This window comes from Prionailurus bengalensis, chromosome A1 (assembly GCF_016509475.1).
Source record: "Prionailurus bengalensis isolate Pbe53 chromosome A1, Fcat_Pben_1.1_paternal_pri, whole genome shotgun sequence".
Classification (NCBI taxonomy): Eukaryota; Metazoa; Chordata; class Mammalia; order Carnivora; family Felidae; genus Prionailurus; species Prionailurus bengalensis.
In genome coordinates, this window is record NC_057343.1 from 232062822 (window position 1) to 232084636 (window position 21815).

The 21815-nt window shown below is 44.3% G+C and overlaps 1 protein-coding gene across 2 annotated transcripts in view; it reads left to right on the forward strand.

Moving 5' to 3' along the window:
• The window catches only part of CTNND2 (catenin delta 2), a 940792-nt gene that overhangs the window by 838985 nt on the left and 79992 nt on the right, over positions 1–21815 (forward strand). The gene's annotated exons all lie outside the window — the stretch shown is intronic.

Sequence of the window (21815 nt, forward strand, 5' to 3'; positions counted from 1 at the left end):
TTTGTTTGCTTTCCACGTGGTGACCTGGGATTCTAATGGCTGCACGCCACATCTCTTCCCCTATCTGTTTGAAGATCTGTTTTGGATTAGAGCATACTGGCCCTTTAATCCTATTTGTAAAAGACTCCTCTTCCTCTAATTCGGTACTCAAGAAATAGGGGAGATCTTTTATTAATGAAGCATTAAGGAGATCGTATATTCATCTATTTATTCGACAGATGTTTATCCCTGACCTGCTTTGTTCCAGGCCTGTTCTAGGCTCGGAGATTTTATCAGTCAGCACAACAGACAGGAAGGCTCGCCCTTGTGGGGTTTATATTTGGGAGAAGGGAGAGACGCATCGAATAAAATATACATTCGCAGGAACTTGACGGTACGTTAGAAACCTTACATGGGGTAAAGGAAACCATCATTGTGAGGCGGCGGTTTTTTTCATCGAGGTGAGATTCACATAACATTGTATTAACCCCTTCAGAGTTCGCCATTACCGTGGCATTTAGTATTTTCATAATGTACAACTACCATATCTGTCAAATTCCAAAGCCTTTTCACCACCCTAAAGAAAACCCTGTAGCCGTTAAGTAGGCACCGGCGTTTTCCGTCCTCCAAGACCCTGGCAGCCACGGTCTCCTTTCTGTCTCTGCAGACGTCCCAGTTCTGCATATTTCATGTAAATGGAGTTATATCGTATGTGAGCTTTTGCGTCTGGCTTCTTCCACTCAGCATAAGGGGTTGTGATTTTAAGTGGAAGGTCAAAGTCAAGGTAGTCGTGGGAAGGTTACATCTGAGCAAAAACTTGAAGGAGGTGAGAGTAGGTCTTGTGGACATTTAGGGGGAAGGGCAAACGGTGGGGGAGCTGGGAGCTGGGTGGTGAGTTCAGGGTCTTCAAGGGGCCGCTTGTGTCTGGGGCAGAGTGTGGTAGGAGCCCAAGTGGGAGAGGCCTCCTGGTTCCTCCCCTCTGCAGGTAGGAAGATCCCAGGCCAAGGCCGATGGATGCCTGGAGGAGTGGTGAACCAGGAGACCTCCCCCCCCCCCCCAGAAGAGACACAAGCCTCCGCACAGACAATGTATTCCTGCTAGAGCATCTGAGAGTAAAGAGGGGATTCCAGTAGGGTCTTTGGTCAATGCCTCATGAAGCCTGGCAAGCCTCCGTGCAGGTAACAGGTGTCAGTGGAGTTTGCGTAGCAGGGAGCTGGACCAGCCACCATGCCAAAGATTCACATGGTACCGACTCTGGGCCGGGGGAAAGGGAGACAGTGAGTGAGCGTGGGGAGAGGGTCGAGTTTCCATTCCTGGGACAGTTGGGGTCCCAGGCGTGGGTCTAAATCTCATACACAAATTTCACATAGAGACATGGGTCTATTTGTACTGTCCTCATTCCTGAGCATGGCGTTCCAAGCCCTTTGTGATCGGGAAACCAGATACTTTTTTCCTGCCGTTTCGTAATACCCATCATATCCTCCAATAAAATCAAAAGTATTTGTGGACCTTTGTCCATTATTTATTTACAGGGAAAAAAGACTTCAAATCTTTGCCTAATAAATGCAAGTATCTTTTTAAGCTCTCACTATGTTATAAATCAAGAAAATTAGACTTACAATTTGATATTTATAGTTAGTTTGAAAAGAATTTAAGTGTCGCTGTGGATTTTGTATATTTAAATTAGGCCATTAACTCAGAAGGTTACCCGCTGCATATCTGCTCTTCCTTTCCTTATGGAGTTGTTTCAGACGGGACAGAGCTGGGGCTTCTGATAAGATCTTGTCGCTCCTGTGTAAAATGGAGGAAAAATCAATAGCTAATCAGTCCGCTGCCTGGATACTAACTACTAGGTATTGTATGTCTGCGTGTTTTATTTCTTTTGCTGGATTAAAATATAACAAAATAGGGAACTATTGATTGGTTTTCTAGCTTCCAGACACCTCTTCTTTCTCAGAAGCCCGTTATTCGGGACTCTCTCTGAGGCAGGAACATTTGGAGCTCCATATTGCCCATGTTAAATTAAGCCTTTACTATCAAATGTCACCAGCCAGGAAAGGGAGCCAGTCACTTAAAAATAGAAGTGAAAATATCCAAGTCACTGGCTTTATGGAATCAATAACTTTTTTTCTGGAATGAGAAAAGCAGAATTTAACAACAACAACAACAAAAAGAAAAGAAAAAAAACCAACAACACACCTGTCTATTCCATCTAGAAGAAAGGAAATGTGACCTCTGCCAGCTCTTTGACTTCAAATACTGTATCACAGTAGTGATTTTTATAGGAAACGCTATACAGAATTTTGTGCATTGAAAAGAAAGTTGCAGTGACTTTGAACAAAGAACAGCAACAAAGGGCAAGAGTTGAACTTGGACTTCTCTTTTCTGTCACTTCTCAGTCAACGCTTTGGTGGTTTTGTGGTTTCATGGTGTCAAAGATCTATATTCCGATGACGCTCAGATGGGTATCTCTGGTGCGAGTCCCACATCTCTGGGTCTAGCTGTCTGTCCCCCATCTCCATTGGCTGTCCAACAGGCATCCCAGATACATCTCCAGACCTGAGTTCCTTACCTTTCCCCCTAACCACAGTCCCTCCTCAGTCATTCCCAACAGCAAACGTCAGTTTGTCCTTGCCGAGGTCCAGGAGAGGCACCTGGCGGTGCCCTTTGACTCTTCAGTCCCCATGCCTGGTCCATCAGCAAATCTGATCATTCTTCTACATTCTTCCAGGACCTGACACTTCTCACCCTCATCGCTCTTTTCCCCAAACTCCCACCATAGGTCACCTACCTGGTTATTACCATGGCACCTGCCTCTGCCGTCGCCCCCTACCATCCACTCTCAACACAGCAGCCAAAGTGGCCCTGTTAAAAACCTTAACCAGAGCTTGTCACCTGTCCTGTCCTCCTCAGTGGAACTGAAATCTTCCTCAGGCACATATAGCTGTACGTAATCCAGCTCTATGGTTCCCCTCCACACTCACCTTTTCCCCTCTCGCTGTTACTAACATGCTGTGGTCACTGGTTCACATGTGGTTCACATGAGCCATGATCCTGCCTTAGGGTGAACATGCTGCTCCCTCTGCCTGCAGTCCTCTTTCTCCAAGTGCCCATGTGCTTCTTCCCTCATCCCAATCAGGCATTCCTTTCCAGTAGAACCTTTTCTGGCCACTATTCTCAAATCTCACCCCCTTCCCCACTATGCTTCTCTCCACAGCACGAGTCACCTTCTAATATATAGCATAACACTTCTTCATCTTGTTTTTCGTCCATCTCCCTGCCACCGGAACATTTGCCCACTAGGGGCAAGAAGCTCTGTCTTATTGGTTCCCTGGGGTGGCCCATGAGCCTAGAGGGGCACCTGAATCCATTGTAGGACTTGATAAAATTTTGCTAAATAAATGACAAAAGTAAAATTTTTCCTGTCTGGCCATCATCTTTTTTTTTTTAGCTTCTTTAAAATTTTTATTCTTTATGAGAGAGAGAGAGAGAGAGAGAGAGAGCACATGAGTGGGGGAGAGGGGCAGAGGGAGAAAGAGAGAGAATCTTAAGCAGCCTTCACACTAAGCGTGGAACCCCATACAGAGCTTGATCCCACGATCCCGGGATCATGACCTGAGCCGAAATCAAGAGTCGGACACTCAACCAAGATTAAGCCACCCAGGCACCCGTGTCTGGCCATCGTCTTAAAATGAACCCCAAATCAGCAAAACCTTAAGTACGCAAATTAAACTTTAAAGAAAAACATTTTATATTAATAAAGAAAATCATTTTAAAAATCTAGTTCATTTTCCTCCTAAAACTTACTAGATGTATGCAGATGTTCAGAATTCCCGAAGAAACACTGTTTTTCCCATCGCTGGTTCTGGGGTTCCAGTTTAGCTCTTTGTAGATGGTTCTTTTAGTTAGAGTGGGGGGAGGAGCTGCTACCACATTTCAGTTGAGGAATGCTTCGTCTTCAGGGACTCCCATTTCTGGGAAAACACCCAACAAACTATTGGACGATGGTCCTCCTACCCCCTCAGCTCTAATGAGGATCATCTAAAAGGAATGGCCTCTTCCCGTTTTTGGGTTTTTGTGATTCTGAGTCTGTCTCTGACACTGGGCATTAGGTATATCTACTTAGCTCTCTCTGTCTATAGATAGACCTTCATGTCCTTCTGAATGATGTGATGGGGCAGTAGTCCAAATTAGTAGACACGCATACATTTCTTGGCCGCCTTCCAAAAATGGTAATTATCCTTCTGAGTGAAGTGTTATTTCATCATTCAGAAGGGTTTTGTTTTGTTTTTTTTTAAAGAATGGTAATAGTTACCGTCAGTGAAAAGAGCAAACAATATTGTGTCCCTTTAACAAGTATAACAAAATGCCATCCATTTCAGCACATTGTCAGGTCCTGATAAAGATGGCCAATATTTATTTTAGCCAAATCCCTACCTTCTCTGCCAACAAACAAACGAAACTCAAAAAAATTTAAAAAATAAAAAAATGTTTAAGCATACATAAACACTAGACAAGAGAGCTATCTGTCACCTGGCAAACATTGGTCATTAAGCCACTGCTATCCGTCCATGGAAAATAATCCCAAAGAGAGTAATTTCATCCTATGTGCTGTTCTGTTTTGCTACATTTGCAGACAGCACAGAAAATCAAGACTGCATCAAAACCATTACTTAGTATAACATGGACACTGCAAGTGAGTTTTCCAACAGGCAAGATTATCTCGTCTGTGAATGTCTTGGTGTCCCATACAAGGCCGTGCCCATGCAAACTGCCTCTTATTTCTTTTTTTTTTTATTTTTTTTAATGTTTATTTACTTTTGAGACCGAGAGAGACAGAGGATGAACGGGGGAGGGTCAGAGAGAGAGAGGGAGACACAGAATCTGAAACAGGCTCCAGGCTCCGAGCTGTCAGCACAGAGCCCGACGTGGGGCTCGAACTCACGAGCCGCGAGATCGTGACCTGAGCCGAAGTCGGACGCTTAACCGACTGAGCCACCCGGGCGCCCCGCTGCCTCTTATTTCTAATGGCTTTTTCAGGAACTCTTCAGCCATACCAGTTTGTGCACCTTTATTCCCGCTTATGCACCTACAGACTTCCCGCTCGCCATTCAAAGCTCAGCTCGGGGTGACCTTCCCAGTGAAGGCCACTCTTTGAATTCAGAGCACAGGGGGGCAGCACCTACCTGATTTCTTAGATTTCCATCGTGCAGTTTTATGTTCGCAGTATCTGGTAGGTTTTCGTGTGTAGATGCCCTGCATCATCCCCCAGTGAGATGATAAGCAGGGATCGGGTACCATGTTTATTTCCATGTCCTACAGTGCCCAGCACTTCGCTCTGCCCATAACAGGCACTCAGTACATATGTGCTGAAATAAGGCACTGAGGGGTGAAACACACTGGTATTTATTCTGAAGAATGATCTGGAGAATGTTTGGGGAATCCCAAAGAGAGAGAGGAAGGGGTGGGGGAAATGTCTGTTTCAGCTTCTTCCCACAGCTTTCGGGAATAGGAAGAGAGACAGCTTAGCTGCTCCCTGAAATCCAGCACTCTTGTCAAACTCAGACTCATCCTGCTGCCTCCTTGGAAGAGGCTTATGATTGGGTGGGAAATAGTAACGTCTTCCGTGTGTGCCTTGATCACTGCCAGGAGATCGTGTGGGCAGACTGTCTCCACCCCTGCGGGTGGTACTGGCAAAGCTGGCAGGGCACCCTCCCTTGGCTTCCCAGGCAGTGGCTTCTTGTCACACTTTCCGGCAGGCGAGCCGGGGCTGGGATCCGGAAGCATCCTCCAGGGCCTCTTCATCCCTCCTTCCACTGCCTCGTGAACCTGGCTCTTCCCTAGTTTGCCTCGGCCCTTCACCTCATCCTCTCTGGTTTGCACAGCTGTTTCCCTCTATTGTCATTTGGATGGTTGGGGCACCACATCTGGAATGATCTATAAGAATGTTCCTTTGACTGGTGGCCCTGCACATGCATATTACAAGATCCGTTCTTCTAATTCAGCTAACCTTTTACTCACTTCATCAGCTAGCTGAGCCTCTGTCTAAGCAATACGTTCTCGATCGGTTCCAAGCTCCAAGGAGCACAGACAAAATTTGATTCTCTCTGGGGTCGGGAAGGGACCATTTCTCAAAGGAGTCTGCCGGCTCCAAACACAGGTAACCCCCAGGAGAGATGGATGAGAAGGGAGCCCCAAATCTCCAGATGTACCTAGTGGTGGACATCACGTGCTTTCTAACACTAGTGAAATCATGAACAAAATAAGGGTGATTTCTTGTCTAGGGGTTAATTATTCTTTAAGCAGTAAATCCATTGTTGTTTCTCTTCCCTTTGGGGGGTTTTCAGATTATCCTTTTCAGTCATTGCAGGAAGCGGGGTCAAGGGCCTGAAGGCATTCCCTTCCTATCTTTTTTCTTTCTTGCCACAATGTTGAAATATTCAGGTGAAAGATTTTAGCTGACCACCGTAGGCTGTTTATAGACAGCGGTTGCTGGTCATATTTAAAGGACAACATAAAAAGTTTCATTTAAGTGGAAATAGAGACTGAATGAAAGAAAAGTTAGTGAATTCTGTCAATAGAATGACCTCTTACATGCCACATTTTTACCTAGGGAGAAGTGTATTTTCTTTTGGAAAACTGGAGGGGTGGGGCGGGGGGTGGGAGTCTTGGTTGTGTCTATACTGTCCTGAATGCTGCCTAGCTTTGTAAACATTTCCTTTCATTTAGTGATCTCACAGCTGAATTTTTTGAGATGTGCATCCGTGGAATTACAGAGGTGGCAGTACCAATCTTCATCCAAACTTCGGGATGCATTTTTATTCAATTCTCGAATCATGAGCACATGCTCAGGGGAACAAAGAGACACCTAAATCAGGGTCTCCATCTCCAAGAAGCATTCCACATATTCCTCAGGAGGTCATTACTCAAAGTTTATCGAAATTCTTTGGCTCAGGATTGAAACACATCTTGGTCATCATCCTGTGTTACTGAGAATATCACTTGGTACCCACAGGACAAAACTAGAGAACAGAGAGCTCTAAAACTGTAGGGTCAGTTTGTGTGTGTGTGTGTGTGTGTGTGTGTGTGTGTGTGCCTGTGTGTGTTTTATTTTCTCATCTCATGTACATGGCTTGCATATGGCAGAACGTTCTGGGATATGGGTATCCCATTGTGGAGGGCAGCGCTCTCACAGGTCAGTCATTGCACAGCACTGAGGGCGCCTTCTTTACCCGTGTTCTTGACCCTGAGTGATCCCACCTGTGCCTAGGAAAAGACCAAGAAGCTCTAGAGACCGCCATGCAACCAGGCCGTGCGTTATTTTCATCCCTGGAAATGTGTGCGCTTTGAGGACGTTTTAGAGACCTACCTTCTCTGCTTTTCAAATGTGTTTCTTCAGACCCTGGCAGATGTTGTTTTAATTAAAACACATGCAATTTCAATCAGTATTTTAAAAGGAAGCCTGGTTTCCCAGACAAGGTGATTTATTGGAGCACTCTTTGCCGGCTCTTTAATAACTTGATTTCACAAAGCCAAATTCTAGGCAGCAGGAAAGCTGTGTGCTTTGGCCAAAACTTGGTATCTTCAGATTAGGTGCCTGTGTTAGAGCCCCCAAACCCAAGAGCCTAATCTCGTGAATGCTGCCCTCCTTTCCAATGGAGCCATAGAATCTTCGTTAATTAACTTTGGACACCTGTTGGGGAATTTTGGTGTCTGCGCCTGGCAGATAAGAATTGCTTAGAAGGGGAGTTGTAAATAAATCGAAGAGCCAATAATTATTTTATTAAACAAGACTTAATGATTCACCCCTTGGAAATACTCCATGTGGGGAAAAGGCAAAACTGACTGAAATTTGTGGTTGATCCAAATTTCAGAACCTCTACTTAAAGACCTCGAAGAAAAGAGGGAAAAAACCCCACCTAACTTTACCCTGACTAGTTAGATATTCATGTTATGCCTAGCCAAACAGTTTCAAGAGAAAATGATTTTAAGAAGAGACTACATGAGAAATGAAACAGATCTCTTGACAACCCCGAATCTTGAGAATCTAAAAATAGAAAAGAAGGTTTTAGCAGAGTCGTGTTTTTAAGTTGTATTCCTTGTACACGTAGACTACCATCTTTCCCCCTTGCCTGCTTCAAAAAAGAGTTTTTTGATCCTGTGGAAAGAATTGATATTTTTACTCTCTGATACTAAAAATAGTGGATTAGAAAATAGCTGAAGAGTTTAAAGACGAATATCATTTTAGCATCCGGGCTTATGTTTCGTTGTATTTATCGTGCCGGATTTGAGGAATTATAGAGCAGGCAAGGACAGCCATTACTGGGGGGTTCTGGTTTTAAAACACAGTGTGTAGGCTGGTACCATACTTTGAGTGTGCCAGTCAGTGGTTCTGCCCTGGAGGACATCTGAAGCAATACAAGAGGAGAAGGCAGACGGTGTAGAGACGGGGCGGCCATCCCAGGAGGAAGGACACAGGGAGCCTCAGGCAAGAGAGGCTGGGGACCCAGGAGACAGATGGCCGATGGAGGTGCAGCCTGCGGCCAGGACCTGCGATGCTGGTGTGTGAAATAGCATAAGCACAAAGCAGAGTTTGCTCCTTGAGAAGAAGCAAGCTTGAGAAGACAGAGTTCATCCATTCAGCCTATCAGACTAGAATCAAAGAGATACTTGCTTCCGAGGAGAGAGGAAGCAAAGAATCATTCCCAGCCGTGATTCACTAAAATGTTCTGAGTGGTTTCAAGAAACTTAGGTGAAATTCAGAGATTTCTTCTCTTCTAACTAAGAAAGTTCATGAAAGTTCATTTACTGTCTAGCAAAAAAGCCTAGCCTTTTCCCCCAAATGTATTTCTTTTTTAAAAGGCGAGGTACTTTTTTTTCTTTTGGTCCAGATTTTTTTCCTTTCTTTTTTTTTTTTTTTAATTTAAATTCAAGTTAGTTAACATATGGTGTAGTATCGGTTTCAGGAGCAGAATTTGGTGATTTATCGCTTACATGTAGCATCCAGTGCTCCTCCCAACAAGTGCCCCGTTTAATGCCCATCATCCATTTAGCCCAATAATGAAGCAGCAGAAAAAGAAATCAAGGGTTTTTTTTTTCAAATTTCAAATGAAATTTCCCTATTCAGTTTTGTGCCTTATAGTGTCTTTGAACAATGTCGGGTAAAATAAACGGCTTTGGAGAGGAACGATAAAGGACAAGTGACTTGTTTCCTAAAGCACATAATATCCTTTGAGCCAAATTTTATCATCCTTATTAGTGAATATAGGCAGCTGAACTTGACACGGTACCAGCCAGGCTGGTGCAGGCATACAGTAATGTGCAATGTGTTGCTTTTAATTAGGAGTCATGAGTATTCCGACACCAACATGAGGTGGCATTCAATGTGCAAGATAGATCAAAAGACTTTTTAAAAAATCCCCATGGTCCTCACTTTGAGACTTGAACAGTTTCATTTCCTCATCCGAAAGGAAAATTGTAGCCATGACATGGACAGCGGTGGGGTTAAAGGTTTTAACTGAATATTAATTAGCTCCAGAAACTGATACCTAGCCTCTGCGTGAGAGTCTGGTCCATTTTAGGAGTGGTCTTGTTTTTCTTACAAGGTCAGAATACAGCGGGTATGTGAGAGACAACCCACAGGCTTCTCTCACCAGCAGATGGTCACGGAGGGGCCGCTGTCCTGGGACCACGGGGAATACTGTAGTGAGCAAGGCTTCAACTTGCTCCTCTGGACCAGCGTTCCCACTAGGGCGCACCATGGATGGGTGACAAGTGTGCTGGGGTTGTGATGCCCTCCGCGTCACGGTCCGGGTAGCACCTGAGTCTGCCCACCCACCCGGATCCGTGACCTCCGACGGGGTATAGCTGTCGTCCCACGGAGCTCTTACCCCGACACATTGCAGGTGCTCTGGTTTCTGTGTGTGCCATGCTGAGGTAGCAATATGGAAGTTCTGCCCAAGACGGACCTCCCACCTTCACACCCCGTACGAGACATCGTCACCGTGTCACTCTCCCTGGCGCCCAAAAGGTTGGGCATTCAAATCCTCATCTCTTTCGTCCTCAAATACTAACCCAAACCCTGGTCTTTGACTTGCCTTCCTGTTTCCAGTGATAGAAATGGATAGAAACTAGGGGTCTTTTTCTTCCTTTTCTTTATCCCTGCAGACGCATCACGATGCTTTCCTTGTACTTCAGGGAATTTCTTGAATTCTGTGTGTCATTCCTGTGTCGTTCGCCGTTGTGTCTCACGTGTGGCATGGCGGGTCCAGTGTGCACGGAGCTCCCTGCCTGGGGCACTTTGGAGCTCCACCTTCCTGTGATGCACCCCCACCTCACTCTTCACCCTGAACTCTGGGCAGTACTCCGGCTAAGGGCTCCTCGTAGCCTCCACGATATGAACGACCTGCTGGCACCTGCCGAGCGGGGCCGTGTTGGCACGTGGTATTTGAGTAACAGGTTGAAGTCATACATTGTGCTTTCATAAACCCAATTCCTATTGCCCTGTGTAGCTTTTCCTAATTATTCAAAATTGGTTTGGAGTTTTAACCTACACCACAGCATCTTTGACAATGGAGACCTGCCTGCCCTCACCCTCCTTCCTCACCCTGAGCATACCACCGCCCCTACGTCCCCCAAAATAGAACTCCATGCCTTATTCTTATTATGCAAACCAAAGCAGACGAGAAGCACTTTGTCAGGACACGATTCATAATCTCAGTTGTACATTGGAATCGCCTGAACCCACCCCCAAGAGATGCTCAGGTATTAGCACTTATTTTGAGGCTCCCCGGAGGATTGTAATATACTGCCAAGGCCGAGAACGTTCTCGAAGACCCGTCGTAAATAAAACCAGCCTGCTGATCTCCTGCAAAGCTGTCTTCTTTCAATTTTGAAATAATTCATAACGACAAGTCTAACCCTAAGCATTTTTTGGTAAGACCATTCCATTTCTTTGATTGGAACACAAGATTTTTCCTCCAGAAATTATTCCATTCCAAACTTTCCTTACGGTATCGTATGTAATGAATAATGACTTTGAAATAGCTCATTTCAGGTCATATCACCACTAACGATATTGATATCTAGACCAGAAGCATAGGAACGTCATGTGGGTATTATTACTCCCTTGTGTTAGTACAGTTTTTCAGAACACAGATGAACATGTCATGAGCTTCTTTGGCGTGGCAAGGCATATTCTCACTTTACCTTTCCGCTTAATAAAGCTGTTTATGCTGAAAGACAAATTTAATCAGAAGGACGAGTGTAAGGAGCTTGTTGAAAATATCACACACAAGTGTAACACTGACTATGGAGGTCAGTACTTAGAAGACCACAGGGAATGTCTCACATCCTCTGATGGGGGCTGGGTTTTGCCGTTGACATCACCCTTGCTCACTCAGGGTGTCTGAGCTCCCCCACCACCCAGGAAGCCTGCATGTGTCCAGCGTGGTTCGCTGGGAGATTTGAAAGTACTGTTCTCCCCAGCACCGCCCACCCGCAACCCCAGTCTTAGCTAATGTTTGGAACCCAAAACCCTGATCGTTCAAGCAGCATCCAAATCTTCCCTGCATAGGCCCATAGCTTCTTGGAGATTGTGTCCGCCTAGGTGTGGGGGTGAAGAAAGGCCCTCAGGGTATCTGTTAGCAAGGAAAGGAAAAGAAAACTAAATAGAAAATTTACAAATTCATACTTTGAGATGTAATCCTGCCTCAAAACCGTCCTTCAGAAATGCTAGAGTGGGGGGGGGGGTGCACATGGGCGGCTCAGTCAGTTAAGCATCCAATTCTTGATTTCGGCTCAGTCATGATCTCATGGTTTGTGGGTTCCAGCCCTGCGTCGGGCTCTGTGCTGACAACAGAGATTCTCTCTCTCCCTCTCTCTTTACCCCTCCCCTGGCTCACAAGCTCTCTCTCAAAATAAATAAACATTAAAAAAAGCTGGAGTGTTAATCTTACCTTTTGGAGAACCATTTTTCTTGAACTAAAGCTACTTACCTCTTCCCAAACATACTCTTCTTGGCTGCCACCTTATACCTTATGCCTGAATGATTTTTAAAATGTGTTCTCCTTGATATGCAGAGGCGATGCCAGGCAGCGTGTGCTTCAAGTTGCTTTTGAATCTGTTGTGACAGGATTCCTCAGATGCCCCTCCATCTGGTCCCCTCCCCCACCCGTGACGAGCAGTGTATGTTGCTCGCGGGGCTCTCTGCGGTTGGGTATGGAGGCTGCATCAGCTACAGGGAGAAGTTATGGGTTCCTCTGAGGATCAGACTTTTGACCTTACTTTTTTGGCGGGCTGCTAATGTACCAAACTGAGGAATGGCGGGCAATGGCGAGACCCAAGGAGCAATTCCATAGACCTCACTGGACATTCCTCAATGGACCTGGTACTCAACATCATAGTGTGTGCCTCACCCCCTTCTGTGACACCTCACTTACCCAAAGGAGCAACATTGGAATCGTATTCCATTGTCACCAACTCTCGCTGTTGGTCCAGGCTGGGAGAGAAGAGGTAGTGAGTAAGAAGAGGTAGGGTAGACGATGAAACTGGCAAGAATATTTGTTGATGAGAAAAAAGGGTGTTGTTTCTAAAGCGTCATTATAGGGAAAAATGCAGAACTTCCACTTACCTAGTTTCCATTAGGCAAAGGGCTAGAACTAGCTGAAAACAGTTGAATTACAAAGTAGGGGGGCCTCCCCTGGATCAACGTTTTATTTTTTATTTTATTTTATTTTTCAACGTTTATTTATTTTTTGGGACAGAGGGAGACAGAGCATGAACTGGGGAGGGGCAGAGAGAGAGGGAGACACAGAATCGGAAACAGGCTCCAGGCTCTGAGCCATCAGCCCAGAGCCCGACGCGGGGCTCGAACTCCCGGACTACGAGATCGTGACCTGGCTGAAGTCGGACGCTTAACCGACTGCGCCACCCAGGCGCCCCTGGATCAACGTTTTAAATGCTAAGCACGTGACCGTACGAGCCAGTTGGACATTGACGGAATTCCAAGCATTCAGTAACTAAGTACAGTCTGCAACAAAATCCATCTTAAATGGGTGAGGGAGCTCATGTAGAAACGCGACTGCGTCGGCAGTAACTAGGCGCACTTGGGAAGGGACGGGCTGGCTGACTCAGGCTTTGCCATCTTCCCACGTTGGCTTAAGGCAGCATCTCAGCAATCCTGCCTTGTTCGGTTTCCCACTGACTCCAAAGGCAACCCCAGGCGAGCCTGCTGAGCTATAGGCGGGGATGGAGTGGAGGTTTGGGGGGTGTGGAATGGGAGCCGTACCTGGAGAGCAGTGCCGGGGAGACAGAAGGAACTGCAGACAAGAGACAATATTGATGACAAGTAACCTGTACCCGTCTGCTCCCTAAAGCGTGGGGCAAATCGGAAGTGGCACATACAAAAGGCAACCCCCTTGAATGTCAGTCTAATTGGACTAACAAATCAGTTAGTCTAACAAGGAACGAGGGAGTTGAAATGCGTCCAGCCTTCACTATAAATTTGATGAATCCATTATTTTTCTCTAAATATTCTGCCGAACTTCTTGAAACAAATGCTGCATTTCTGTGTTGCTTCGGTAAGGGATTTTAACTCCCAGAACAGACGAAGCCAGGTGGGTCCAGGCCTGGGGCGGGGATCCAGTCAGGTGCGGTCTTTCTTATCCTCCGGGAGAGCAGATAAGAACGAGTAACGTTCCGGGAATCTCCTGCTAATGAGAGGGGGACAGTGGGGAAGGAAGGACAGACAGGTGTGTGCACTGGACCTCCCATCGTGGAGGCACATCTTCCAGTGACTTCCATGCTTCCTGTCGCACCGTCTCTTCTCATGTTTCTGTAGCCCTCTGCCCAGGGATGGTGGCAGCCAGCCTCTATGTTTTTTGGAAATCTCCAGCCTCAGGGCCTTTCACAGATTACAATTTTGCTCAGTTGTTTTTTTGTTTGTTTCATTTCAGAGACCTGGCAGATTCTTTATTTGGGGAGGGTCCAAATACACGCATAAGATTAGCCTCATCACTGGGCTGAAGCTAGTTGGTATCTTTGCGTGGACGATGGGAAGGGAATGAGAGGAGACCTCCCTTCTTAGGCTTCCAATAAAGGCCTGAGGAAGGACTCCATTCCCTGATATTCCTCTTTTCCCTGATGTTCCCTGAAGTTCTCTCTCTCTCCCTCTCCCCCTCTCTCTCTGCCCAGCCCTCTTTCTCTCCCTTCCTCTCTGTCTCCCTCCCTGTCTCCCTTTCTGTCCTCTCTCTCTTTTTCATTCTCTCCTTCTCTGTCTCTCTCTCTCTTTTTAGCAAAGAGTATGTGGGATTTTATTTAACTCTTAAAGTTAGAAATTTAAAGAATTATAAAAATCAAAAATTCATCTTCATTCTCTCAAGCCCAATTATCATGGCCCAAAGGAAACCATTACAAGGCTGCTGGGGACATCTGTCAGTCGTTGATTTCATTAGGAGAGTAAAGGACATGTTTTTTGTTGTTGAATTGAGGAAGGAAAATTTGAGACCTTTTTTTTCTGCAAAAGCTGTCCACTTTTTGTATTTATTTATTCATTTAATTTTCTTGAAGTATAAAAGACTATATTTCTTATTATAGTGCCCCTGAAGTTCTGAAGTCATTTTATTGTTTCCTATTCCTACTGACCTTGTTCCCCACCCTGCCTTGTAGTCTGTCTCTCTTTATTTTAATTCTCAAGCTAGTTAACATACAATGTAGTCTGGCTTCCGGAGTAGAGTCCCATGGTTCATCACTTACATATAACACCCAGTGCTCATCCCAACAAGTGTCCTCCTCAGTGCCCATCCCCCATGTTCCCCACCCCTATTAACCCTCAGTTTGTTGTCTGTACTTAAGAGTCTCTTATGGTTTGCCTCTCTCTCTGTTTTTATCTTATTTTTCCTCCCCTTCCCCTATGTTCATCTGTGAAGTATCTCAAATTCCACATATGAGTGAAATCATATGGTGTCTGTCTTTCTCTGACTAATTTTGCTTAGCATAATACCCTCCAGTTCCATCCACGTTGTTGCAAATGGCAAGATTTCATTCTTGTTCATCACTGAGTAGTATTCCATTGTATGTATACATACATCACATCTTCTTAATCTGTTCATCAGTTGATGGGCATTTGGTCTCTTTCCACAATTTGGCTGTTGATCGTGCTGCTGTAACCAACGGGGCGCATGTGCCCCTTCAAATCAGCATTTTGTATCCTTTGGATAAATACCTAGTAGTGCAATTGCTGGGTCATAGGGTGGTTCTATTTTTAATTTTTGGAGGAACCTCTACACTGTTTTCCAGAAGGCCTGCACCAGTTTGCATTTCCAGCAACATCGCAATAGGGTTCCGCTCGATCCGCATCCTCGCCAACATCTGTTGTTTCCTGAGTTGTTCATTTTAGCCACTCTGACCAGCAGCACCCAGTTCTTACTTGACATGTCTCGGGAGGCAAGGCAAATAAAAGCAAAAATGAACTATTAGGACCTTGTCAAGATAAAAATCTTCTGCATAGCAAAGGAAACAATCAACAAAACTAAAAGGCAACTGGTGGAATGGGAAAAGATACTTGCAAATTCCTGGTAATCTCCTTAACAGGAGTGTTGACCACACAGGGCCTGGAGGGGGTCTCTGTCACTTTGTTGATAGAATCAAGGACTTTGAATCATTGCTAGTAATTAGTAAGAGCCAGAGGTCTGTTAATTTATTTTTACTTGTGAACTTTCTAGAAGGCATTTGGACAACTGTTTTACCCCTCTCACACTTTTAAATTTAAAGTGTGGCCAAGTATATGGCTTTCTGTGTGATAGTTAAAAAAAATGAAATTGACACATCTGCGGCACCCGGGTGGCTCAGTCAGTTAAGCATCTCACTTGGGCTCAGGTCAAGATTTCGTGGTCCATGGGTTCGAGCCCCACGTCGGGCTCTGTGCTGACAGCTCAGAGCCTGAAGCCTGCTTTGGATTCTGTCTCTCCCTCTCTCTCTCTTCCCTTCCCCCGCTCATGTTCTGAATCTGTCTCTCTCAAATAATGAATAAACATTAAAAAAAAATTTTTTTTTAAAGAATGAAATAAGACACATCCCTCTTTTAAATAAAGCTGAGAAATCTGATAACCATAGTAGTTTAATGTCCAGCATTATCCTTTTTAATAATATATGAGCAGGTTTCTCATTAATGTTAGAACTTGTACATAATTCCTTTACTCTTTAAACATGTGACCGTTCCTCATTCCTTAACAGTTTTACCCTGATTGATGTATTTTATGCTTAAAAGTCTCACTGATCGTTCTTTCAGCAAACAAGACGTACATATTAAAAAGTGTTTTGTTTGTATTTTTATGGTATTCGGTTTTAAATTAAAATTGCCGTATGGATTAAGTTATTATTCTAGTTAGTAGCAGGGTACAATTGATCAAAATAAATAATTAATCAAATAAATCTTGATTAAAAATTTTAAATATAACAAGTAAAATTGTATTGGAAATTTATTCCTTAGATGAATGAGCCCTTTTATCCCAATCAATTCATAGAATCAAAAATGAATATTACTTATTTCTTGAATGAACAGGGTTCAGTATCAATCATATCTCAATTTTTTATAGACTTAAATACTGACAAACATCATTCATATATAAGGCAGAGGGAATAGAAGATATCATATATTTCAAAAATCTCATCGGGATCCATCATCAGTAGTTTTTAATGTTTATTTGTTTTTGAGTGAGAGAGCACGCGTGAGCAGGGGAGGGGCAGAGAGAGAGAAGACAGGATCCGAAGCAGGCTCTGCACTGACGGCAGAGGGCCCAGTGTGGGGCTCTGACTCACAAACTGTGAGATCATGACTGAGCCAAAAATCAAGAGTCAGACACTTAGCTGACTGAGGTACCCAGGTGCCCCTGTTTTTAATCATCTATCAAATGACAACTTGATTAGGTTCTCCTTTAATGTTGGAGACAGTAAGGAATTGGAAAAAAGATGAACTGCCCATCATTATTCTTGTTTCCTTCTCAACTCAGACACTAACACTTTGCTGAGACCCTGATTTGGACTCCGGAAATGTTGGCCATTCTGGCAGAGGGAGGAACTAGACTCAGTTTTGTTCATTGAGAGAAAGGAGGCTATGAACGTGTGCATGGGTGTGCTTTCAAGCAGATTGGTTTTGTTAGAGGGCATAAGGAAGCCAGGGAGCTGAAAATGATTTCCCTGAAAACTCCAAATGATGCATCCCCTTGAAAACTCTTCATGAAACCACAGGGCACATGGGGGCCCAGTTTGGAGACCAGTGCCCCTGACTGAACTCTAGCTCTGACCTTCACATTGTTCTCGCATGACCAAGGGTTGATGTTAGAAGGATGCGCTTCGTGTTGGGTGAGCTGTGTTTCCACAAGCCATTTCTACACGGGCCAGCTTTGAGCCAAAGTTCCCCAGAGAGAGCTTACCACATTGAGAAGAGCAGCCAACTGTGTGCTGAGAAACACCAGCCAAGATTTAAGGATTGCATTTGAAGCTAATTAAGACTACAGTACAAATTTTATGCTAGACCATAATTTCTTATCTACATATAAAGTATCATTATTGGGACAACGAGTAGAGTATTTAAAACTTCCTGGGGACTAATTAATGTAAAGAAGTCCAGCTTTCAGACCGGAAGCTTCACAATTCAGTTCCCATACCATAAAAAGCTAATGTGATTGTTTAATACAGTTTCCAAGATATTGAAATAAGAAATAGCTGGGTATTTCAAGAGGTTAGCATAATTTTCTCCTTGTGTATTGACTTCCAAGTGTAGAATTAATTTATCTCCGTATTCATTCATTTGACCAATGAAGGAATGCCTTCTTGAATGCCTACTATGTGCCAATCGCAGTAGACCATCAAAGTTCCTGCTTCATGGCTCTTGTGGTCTAGGGGTGGAAACAGTTTCAAAAAGAAGCTAACAATATTTATTTTCTGCTCTGCAATGTGAATAAACTAGTCTAAGGGATTGGAGTGTGAGGTAAGAAGGAGAATGTTGAATGTGGTAGTCAGGATGGTCCCTACCAGGAGGTCACATCTGAGCAACTCCTGCTCCTGCGTGATGGACAAAAGCCAGCCATTAAGCCATTTGGAGAAAGAGCTTTCTGGGCAAAAGGACCAGCAACAGCAAAAACCCTGGTGCAGGAGGGGAGCTTGGAATACGGTAGAAACAATGGTAAGGTCAATGTTGTTGCAACCGGTAAATGAGACAGCAACGGTCAGAGAGGATGGTGAGTGAGAAATCCCTCTAAGCCTGGATAAAGACTCTGAAGGTTTTGGTGAGGGATCACATGGTGGGATTTGCATTACTTAAAGCCCTCTCTGGCTGCTGGTTGGAGACTAGACTGTAGGAACTCAGGAAGGCCAGTGAAGGTTTGACCTGGCTAGTCTGGAAAGGAGATCCCGCTGTACTGCACCAGAGCATAGCAGAGGGGTAGGAAAAGGATTTTCAAGGCAGAGCCAGTAGGAATTGTTGATGGATGGAGCACAAAATAGGAATAATAATAAATAGGAAAAGGACAGAGATCAGCTGGTAGAATTAGGAGTTTGGTTTTGGACTGAAAGTTTGAAATGTCTCTTAGACGTGAGAGGGAGATGCCTCATAGGGAGTTGGAAATACATGTTTGACGCTCAGGACTGGTAACATTAATTGGTGCATCATCAGTGAAAAAAAAATATGTTTAAAGTCATGGTCCAATTATTTTAATTCTCTAAATACAGAAACAGCTACAGGAAGCCTCATCTTAAAATAAAATGCCTAGCCACAGGTAGACAAGCATTTCTTGGCTCATTAACCAAAGATAGGTTTCTTACATAATTTTCTTCTTTTTTCTTCTCTTTGAATAAAGCAGACAAGAGATAATGTTCTTTCTTTGCATGAGTGCAACTGGAAAATATAAAACCACATATGTTCAAATGATTTTAGAATTATCTGTAGATCATATTGTGAAGCACTTTTAGGTTTGTGTTACTTGTTGAAGCACTGTGAATAGCCGCTTATTCCTATACTACAGTGGACGCAATCATGCCTTTTAATCTACCCCAGGGAAAGATATAGGGGTGGGGGTGGGGAGAGGGTCAACCAGTTCTGACTGATGAGCACTCTGGATTTCCATCCACTGGTCTAGACTCTCTTATTGGGTATTATTTGTTTTACTTTTATTTCCTAAGGCTCATTATTCCACATGGTCATATTTTACTGCTGACATTTTCATCTTTCTAGTAATTTGTGTGTGTGTGGAGTCATCCCTTGTTATAGTGCTTCTGGGAATTGATGAATCCCTGTGAACAGGACAGCATACCCAGCCATTCTGTCTTGTTCGGGGTTCCTTGTGGCAGAAATTGTTTCAGAGGGCCTGTAAGCTATTTTTCTGAGGAATATATTATAACTGAAATGCTGCTAGTATGTTTATAAATTCAGCAGGGGTAGCTATGTCCCCTTGACACCACTCGTACAATGCTGTGGTAGTCAACTTATCTTCCATTTTTCAGCTGTGTGCAGGTCTTGGCAGGAAACTTTGTCAAACATTTACAAGTGACAATAGCCTGTGGTGAGGCGAATGTTTCCAGGAGATACAAATCTAATTGATAGAGGACCATTAGAGACACCTTGTACTCAAACACGCCTTATTTTGCAGGAAAAAATAGTTTGCTTCCTTCTTCTTTTTCAATTTTAGGTAAGCCTCCACACAATTACCATTTCATTTCTATTGCTGTATGTGGATATAGATACACACAGGTGTAGATACAGATATTGGGTGCAGACAGTTTCTGTGATACTCTTTCTTATAACTTGAATGCTTTTTTTCATGTATTTGAATTTCGGTTGGCTATGGGTGAATGATTTTCTTAATCTCCTATGTAACTGGATCTTTGTATGCGACCAGAGTTGTTATAAGCAAATGTGACTTTTGGCCCAAGACGTTTTTAGAGATGTATGTGACTCATGTGAACTGGAAAATAGTGGTGGTTCTGACTTCATATTCCCAACAGATTGTTCATGTTTTTTCAGTCATGACCGAGACCCAGGTTCGTAGTGTTGATGATCCATACAATCCAGCCCATTAAACAATCAGTATTCCCCCTGCACGCTTCCTGCTTCCTCTAGTTTTCCGGATGCTTCATCGGTGAAGACTCTTTTTGGTTCTGGTAGCCCAGGATGTCAGCTTTGGAACAGCTATCCCTATACATAGAGGCAGGAGCTGGAAGAAGAATGTGGGCAGTGGCACACAATTTTTTAGAATGCAGATTAAAAGACAGGCATTGTTATATAAATAGACCTATGTCACAGCAATATAACACAAGGCAGGGATTCCACACGTAGAGATTAAGTGGAAAATGCTCAGCATGAAATTACCTTCAGAAAATTCAGAATGATACATGTCCTGACCTGACCTCAAAGCCCCTGGGTCTGAGTCTCCAGCATGGAGCCTGAACATCTTTCTCTGTTTTCCTTGCTCCACAGGCAGTGCTGATACCCAGTCGAGGTTGACCGTCGTGTATGTTGTGTTGTGCTAATTCTTACTAGGTCAGCCATTTCTCCTTATGGACATGCACTGCCCTTTTTGCTCTTACTGGGCTACTTCTTACTCAGCTCTGAATTATTATTTACAGAGAGCATTAGCACCTTAAAAAGACTCAAGTCAAGTACCATTAAGGTTGTGCAATGAACCCATGAATTTAAAATACCCACACATGGGATGCCCGGGAGGCTCAGTCAGTTGAGCATCTGACTTCAGCTGAGGTCATGTTCTCACAGTTTGTGGGTTGAAGCCCCACATCCTGCTCTGTGCTTTCAGGGAGGAGCCCACTTTGGATCTTCTCTCCACTGTTCTCTCTGCCCTTCCCCTGCTTATGGTCTCTCTCCCTCTCCCTCTCTCTCAAAAATAAATAAATATTAAAAAGCAATAATAATAGGAGCACCTGGGTGGCTCAGCCAGTTAAATGTCTGACTCTTAACCTCAGCTCAGGTCGTGATGTCATGGTTCTTGAGTTTGAGCCCTGCATAGGGCTTTGTGCTGATTTGTGGCGCCTGCTCGGGATTCTTGCTCTCCCTCTCTCTGCCCCTCCCCCATGCTCTCTCTCTCAAAATAAATAAACTTAAATAATAACAATAATGATGATGATGATGACGATGATAAAATACACACACAATTTGGAGGGGGAAATGATGTCATTTTGAAATAAGGTGAACTGTACCAGGTTGCATTATACATTAACATGGGAGTAAAACTAAAATTTTGCCTGGATGTATTTAAATGTATTTATTCGATCTCATTTGTCAATATTTCTTTAGCAATACTCTAAGCTAATTCGCTCTGTGAACATTAACCGAGTGATCGCCATATTCAAGGCCAGGGGCTGTGATTCTGTGACAGGTGTTTATTCACATTCTCAAAAGGAGACTCACTAATAGTATTGAGATGTGACGGTCTTGTTCTCAGAAATGAAAGCCATCGTTCACACATCTCATTTGAATTCAGACGTAGCAGGAGGCCCCCATGGCTCACCTCCATTGCCCAGGGTCCCAGCATGAAACTTGGTCCTTCTGGGTGAGGCCATCTAAGATCCCACACCACCACCGTGTGGCTCTGACCACAGAGCCTGCTTCTGTCTGCAGCCAGGAAACCTGCCCAAACTGATGCGGTGCTACATGTTGACTCCCCTGTCTGCACCACACGCAGATATCCCGCCATGAGCAAGCCTGTCTAGCCACGTGGCTTGTGGCCCACCCCACCACCCACGCCCAGTGCACTTCCTGCCACACATCGCTGTCCACCACAAGCTCACGTGGAGGCCAACCGCGGCAGGCCAGTTTCTCCTCTGCT